The following is a 6,545-nucleotide window of genomic DNA, read 5'->3' on the forward strand; positions in this document are numbered from 1 at the left end:
TGTCCTGCTGCAAAAGAAAAAAAACCCGACATTAATCACACGTAAGGACAATTATTCTATGCATTTAAGTAGTTTCTATCATTTGCTGTAATATTTAGTCACTTTCACACCACACCTGTGAGTTTAAAAGCAAAATAAATCATCCACACCCGACTTTTCCTCCAAACGCTGCCTACTTTTACGCTGCGTAAAAAAGTGCCTCCTCTTACCAGTTGCGAGACGCTCAACGCGATCCGCTGAAGACCTCAACTGGGAGAGTGAGATAGGATCTCTATCTCAGTCTCTCTCTCTCCCTCTCTCTCTCTCTCTCTCTCCCTTCCTCTCTCCTCTTCCTCTGTTCCCCCTCAGTGAAGCGCCTCTCCTCTTCGGTCTCCTTGTGCTTGTTCCGAGTGTGCAGCCCTCCGTGCAGCCCGCAGCTCAGTTCTCCAGGATCTCTACGTGTTCTCGGTCATGAAGAAGCGCCAAACATGTGCCGTCTGCGGAGAACTTCTTCCTCCTGCTGTCCTGTGAACTTAACTCCCCTCGGTTTTTTATTCATGAATCCGAAAGGCATGCCTTTTTCACTTGTCACGTAGGTGGTGGTGGGGGGGGAGTTGGAGACGAGGGGGGAGGTGGGCGGCTGCGTCATCGCCCCGCCGTCCCATTGGAGTGCATCCTTCTTCCGCGTCAATGAGAGACCCCGAGCCAAGTCATAAAAAAAGAAGAAGAAGAAAAAAAAAAGAAGAATGGATCCTGAATTCAAACATGATCATTAATTAAACAGTGAGTTAATGTCAACATTTGACGTCACGCCATTAACTGGATCACATGGCCTCTGGAGCTTGGTGGGATGGAGGGAGCTGTCCAGTGCTGGAACATGACAGACAGCCTCCCTTACACTAAAAATGTCTCCAATAAGGCTTCAAAGATGATTTATTTTTACTTATTCTGTCCAACATCCAGCTCTCCACCTCTGTGGAGGTCAGAGGTCAGTTACACAACCAGACATTTAAGTGTTGTTCAGAGGATTTCACTCAAGGGACTTAACACAATTCATCTGAAACATTCAAAAAGACCAAATATGGGCATGCATGGTTTTCACTGGACGGTGACGGAAAAGCTGACGTAGGAGAATATGTACATATTTAACATTAACTGTGTCGTGTGGAGCTGTCTGGTGCTGAAACATGACTGAAGGTTCCTGTCTCTGAGGCAGTCATCGTGTCCATGTTCAACCACTGTAAAAGTCAGAGGTCAAGCTCTGTTACACAGCCACACGATGTAGATATAAGTAGGGCTGGAAAACGTGTCGTTATCCAGACTATAAATCGTCTGAGAGTTTGGATATGACATAAGTGTTCTTCTCCTGGGTTTAAAGGCTGCATTACAGTAAAGTGACGTCATGTTCTGAACTTACCAGACTGTTCTACTTGTTCTTGGCCATTATATGCACATTACTGATGATTATTGATCAGAAATCTCATTGTGTTAATGTTTTGTGAAAGTACCGATAGCCATCCCATCAATAATGTCACAACACCGATATAGAGGCAGAGAGTGCATGAGTCACGTATCTTCCGGTGGAACCCACGGGACCTTATTTTAGATAAACTTTGTATGGTAGTAAATGGACAGAGACTAATCATTTTTGTCATGAACTACACATATCATGTTTGTCAATTTAAAAGATAATTTTCCAAGTCAAGAAAGTCGCAGTTTGTCGTAATTGAAGTAAAATATCATCTAGTTTTCATGTTAAAGTGCTCAACACACGTCACCAACACCAACATGGTCGCCAATTTTGCATAGAAAAGGTGCTAAAGAAGATGAAAATCACAATAAATCTGGTCATATTGACAACTGCAGTCATGTGGAAGGAGAGTTGGTCAGTTCTGTGATGTTTAAGTTACAAGTTTTTTACGAGTTTTGGTGAGCGTTCAACCAGACGACGTCACTAACGCGACTGTTGGCTGTGAAGTCTTTATAACGACGTATTTTCACAGTCTGATATTTCATTAGTTATATTTCTCCTAATCACATATGTTGAAGACCATTTAAAAAGTCCTGATGTCCCCACTGGGATGCAGCATAAACATATTGCGATATTATTTTAAGGACATATCACCCAGCTGATATAAGACTAATATATAGAGTTTTAACCTGAGTCATCTGTTCGAATGATTTATATTCGTGAACTTTGACATTCTGCTGATTTTGTTTTGTTTCTTATTTGAGGCTTTTTTGCTGTATTCCTTATTTTCCAGTGATAAAAAATACGTCAGTCTCCTGGGAAAACCATGTGTTTCCACTAGGGGTGTCACAATATCACGATAATCATCTCCTGGCTGCCTTTTCACTCGTAATTGAGTGTAATTGTTCTTTTTGAAGGTAATTTATTTGCCTAAAACAGACAAAACACACAGTTTCTATAGATATCACAATGTGACAACCCTGATTTCCACAACATCATCTCTGAGTTTTTAGACGGTTTAGACGGTTTATTCAGAGGAAGGAACCTTAAATGTGATAACACGGTATATGTAAAAGAAATAGTTAATAGTCACCTAACCTGGAGCTACGTGGCTTTAACTGGATGGTGGCTAAAAGCTGACGTATGAGCCTGTTTATATATTTGATGACGATGTCGTCTGACAGCTTCTCATCTACAAACATTTTCTCGAACTAAAGCACCAAAGAGAAGTCTCTGACGTACTTCACTTACCTATATTTATCATCTCCTTTCAACCGCCGTTACAGTCAGAGGTCAGTCTCAGTTATAGAAAAAGACACTCAATAGATTGAACCTGAGTCATCTGGTAGAATCAAAGTCTCTTGAACCATGTGACATCTCTTTTTCAGACATTTAAGTGACGTTTGACAAAAACGATTCATAAAAATCAATGAATAACCTGAGTCCTGTGGTGGAAAAGTCAGTTTGGTAAAAGTGCCATCACAAAAATATAAATATAAGTCCTGACAAAATGAATCTGAAGGGCTCTCTAGGAAAGGAAAGAGTAAGTGACGCTTATTTTTGTAGCAGGTCGAGGTCGAGCTACTTTTAACAAATATACGTCAAGTTACTTAGTTAAGTCCGGTGGTTCCCAACCTAGAAGTTGGGCCCCTCTAGAGCCGGAGAGGTCGATTTTAGGGATCAAGACAGGATTTGGAAGGAAATCAGAAAGAAATCGAAGTCCTGCCACTCAAATTTAAAATCATTTTATGGACTTATTTTTATAATCTTGGCTTTTTTTGTGAAATAACGGATAAATGACAGCACCATCAGGAAAATTTAGAGAGGAAATGTGTCTTTGATTAAACTTTTTAACAACTCATAGACGCCTGAAACACGACAAGGGGTCATTTTTAACTAAATATCGTCGCTTATCATGTGTTTTTAAAGTAAAATATAAATCTGAAAAGTAATAACTGCAATAGTTTTGTCTGAAATGAAGCAAAACAGAAGTAAAAAGTGGTATAAAATGCAGTAACTCAAGTACTAATACCTCAGAATTATTCTTAAATACAGTACTTGGTTGCTTTCCTTGAAATAGCTTCGTTTTTCTCGACTGTTTCTGATACGCAGGCACTCGTGACCGTCTTCACAGCCTGGACACTTTTAACACACATTAACAGTCAGCTGTGTGTCCTGCGTCCACAGAGGAATCAGGACCATGTGTTGAATCTTTAGCGGGTGATTCAGACCGGTCGATCCTCCTCTGGCTCTGACGTCGTGTGACGGTTAGAAACTTTGAATCCTCGAGATGCGGAGGAGAAAATGTCTGATGCTGAGCCGGAGCACTTTTTCTTTTAGTCTGGGAGAGCACTGCGCCCCAGTGGTGATGAGAAGGACGTGCAGTGTGGGTTTGCTTTTGGACCCTTTAACTCAGTGGAAATTAATTAAGGTTAACACGAGAGAATCATAATGAAATCATCATCGTCTTCTATTGAAATGAATCACAGTAAAATGCTGATTACACAGCCGGCATGTCTTAATCACGGCTAAACAATATTTGAGCTGATGTTTCCAGGATATCACAGCTTTTTAATTATCTAATTACATGTGCCGAGCTGAGAACATTAAGCAGATAAGAATATTTATCCAGTAATCTGCTCGTGTTTGACTCACCACACCATATAAGTGTCTTCCTGTAATAATCAAAGTGGAATATTAATAAACAGGCTGTCCTGAGGGAAGCATTTTTAATCTCCTGGTGAAAGTTGGATGATATGTTTGCTGTTTTTCACTCATAATAAAACTGATAATAAAATACATGTACAGTAAGTTTAAAAAAAAAAAAAAGGGCTCCTGACAGTAACTCATCAAAGTAAGATAAAACAGGCTGCTGCTTGCTCAGATGTGTCTGCAAACAGCGGCTGTGTTAAATTCACGCTGTCTCACATCTTTTTATTTGGAAAGACAGCTGCGAGTAATCATAGCGGATGATACCGTGTGTGTGTGTGTGTGTGTGTGTGTGTGTGTGTGTGTGTGTGTGTGTGTGTGTGTGTGTGACTGAGCTTTATCACACCAAACGAGACAGGTGAAGAACATATGACTCACTCTAATTTGAGCGCTGTTAGCTTTTTATAGCGGCCGCCTGCTGCTGTTGACATGTCGTGTTTAAAGAGTTTTATTGAAGCTAACAGCCTCATGACTCAAGTATTTTAATACTCGCCTTTTACAACCTCGGGTGTTGACAGAGAGTGGCTTTTTAAATCTAATTTGCAAGGTGTGTGTGGTTGTGTCCGGAAGGGCTGAGAAGAAATGAAAAGAGCCGCAAGAAGATGTGACACACCGAAATGAATGTAATTTGGTCAGAGCTTTTTACAACATGTTGGTCGTTTGTTCCTTATTTTAAGCTTATTGCCTAAAGGATTAGTACACCCAAAAATGAACTTGATGGAAAGTCAGGTGAAGTTGTGGAGTTCACAGAACATTTCTGGAGCTTCACAGCAAAACAGTGTTGCAGCATTATCTTAGAAATACTGAAGTAGATGGGGACTTGTTTTAAAAGGTTAAAATAAAACAACAAACAATAAATAAAATGGCTCCATACAGCTCGTCTGGCGCAATCCAAGTCTCCAGAGGCCCTGAGATCTCAAATTGATGTGAAAAGATGTTATTAGTGGTGTGTTTTCATGTTTTGCACAGAATGTATAACAATGTGTGTTTGACAATGTGTCTACAGCTGAGAAACACATTCACTGTATCCGGATTTGTCGTATGGAAGTTTCAGGGTCCTAGTTCCCGTTCATAGTGACTGATTTTGTGTTTGTGTTGGGCCGACAGGTTCATTCGACTTGTTCTGTGGTTTTCTGAGGCTGACATTTGCAATTCCTTGTCTAAAATAAAGTGGCCAACAACTATGTACGTATAGATAGATTTTTTTGTGTGTGGCTGTCCTGCAAGAACCACACATCTCTAAAAAGTAAAAACAAAACGAAAACAGGCTTTTCATCTTTGTAATGATGCACAGGAGTAGATATACTTCGTGTTGGAGATGGTTTTCACTGGACAGCACTGAAAGCTACCATACGAGCACGTCATATATGTTACATGAGACATTGTCTTTTGAAAAACTCTGTTGCTGCCGTGGTGTCATTTACGCTGGGGACACTGGAAACGGTCCCACTGCTGTAGTTTTGTCCCCATGACTTTTTAAAACCACAATTAGTTCAATATGTGCTTAAAAAAGTAGTTTGCACCTCAAAAAGTTCACTAATAAATTGGATTAAATCAATTTTGATGCCCCATTATGCATTTTTTCCCCGTCTAAACTATCCTCTCTGATCTCATATGATCCCATCATTACATCACCTCAAACCCCACGTGTAGAAGACCATTTATAAAATGTCCATATGTCTCGAGTCCCCTTCTTAACACAAAGTGATGCCCTTGGTTGCTGCTAACCCTAACCCCAAAAGATCTACTCAAACTAACAAACTAAATAAACAAACTGCGTTTTCATGACTGTAAGTTTGAATTGAGACTGACACCACCTGAAGGGCCTGAACCTCCCCCTCTTCTCCTCCTTAACCCTCTCACAATAATCTGAATCATGAGTCAAAGATGGGTTTGATATTTGATGATGAGGTGACACTCTTGCCTCAATATAACTTTAAATTTAAACAATACGTGGAGAGATCCTCACTCCAGTGATGAAAACAGACATTTTTGCATTAAAAAAAGACCTAAAACATCAATTAAATCTTTGTTGTTTCATTTAGGTTTTAAAGGAGCATCAGAAAGATCTTCACTGACTGATTTTTTTATGCCTAAACAAACTAAATAAACAAACTCTCTTTGTTTTCATGACTGAATAAACTGAATAAACAAACTGACCTTAAAGGACAACACAATTTCACACTATTTTACTATGTTTATATGTGGCGGACCCTGCCACCTTTCTAGCTTCAAACCTTATTTTCCTCTGAGAACAGCCTGTTTACTCAGTTGAGGAAACATACAAATTTATGTATGTATTATTACCTCATTAATATGAAATATTTAAATTGTGAGTTTGAATTTCTTACCTAAAACTACATAGTGCCCTTTAAATGACATCTTT

Source organism: Pagrus major, chromosome 19 (assembly GCF_040436345.1).
Source record: "Pagrus major chromosome 19, Pma_NU_1.0".
Classification (NCBI taxonomy): Eukaryota; Metazoa; Chordata; class Actinopteri; order Spariformes; family Sparidae; genus Pagrus; species Pagrus major.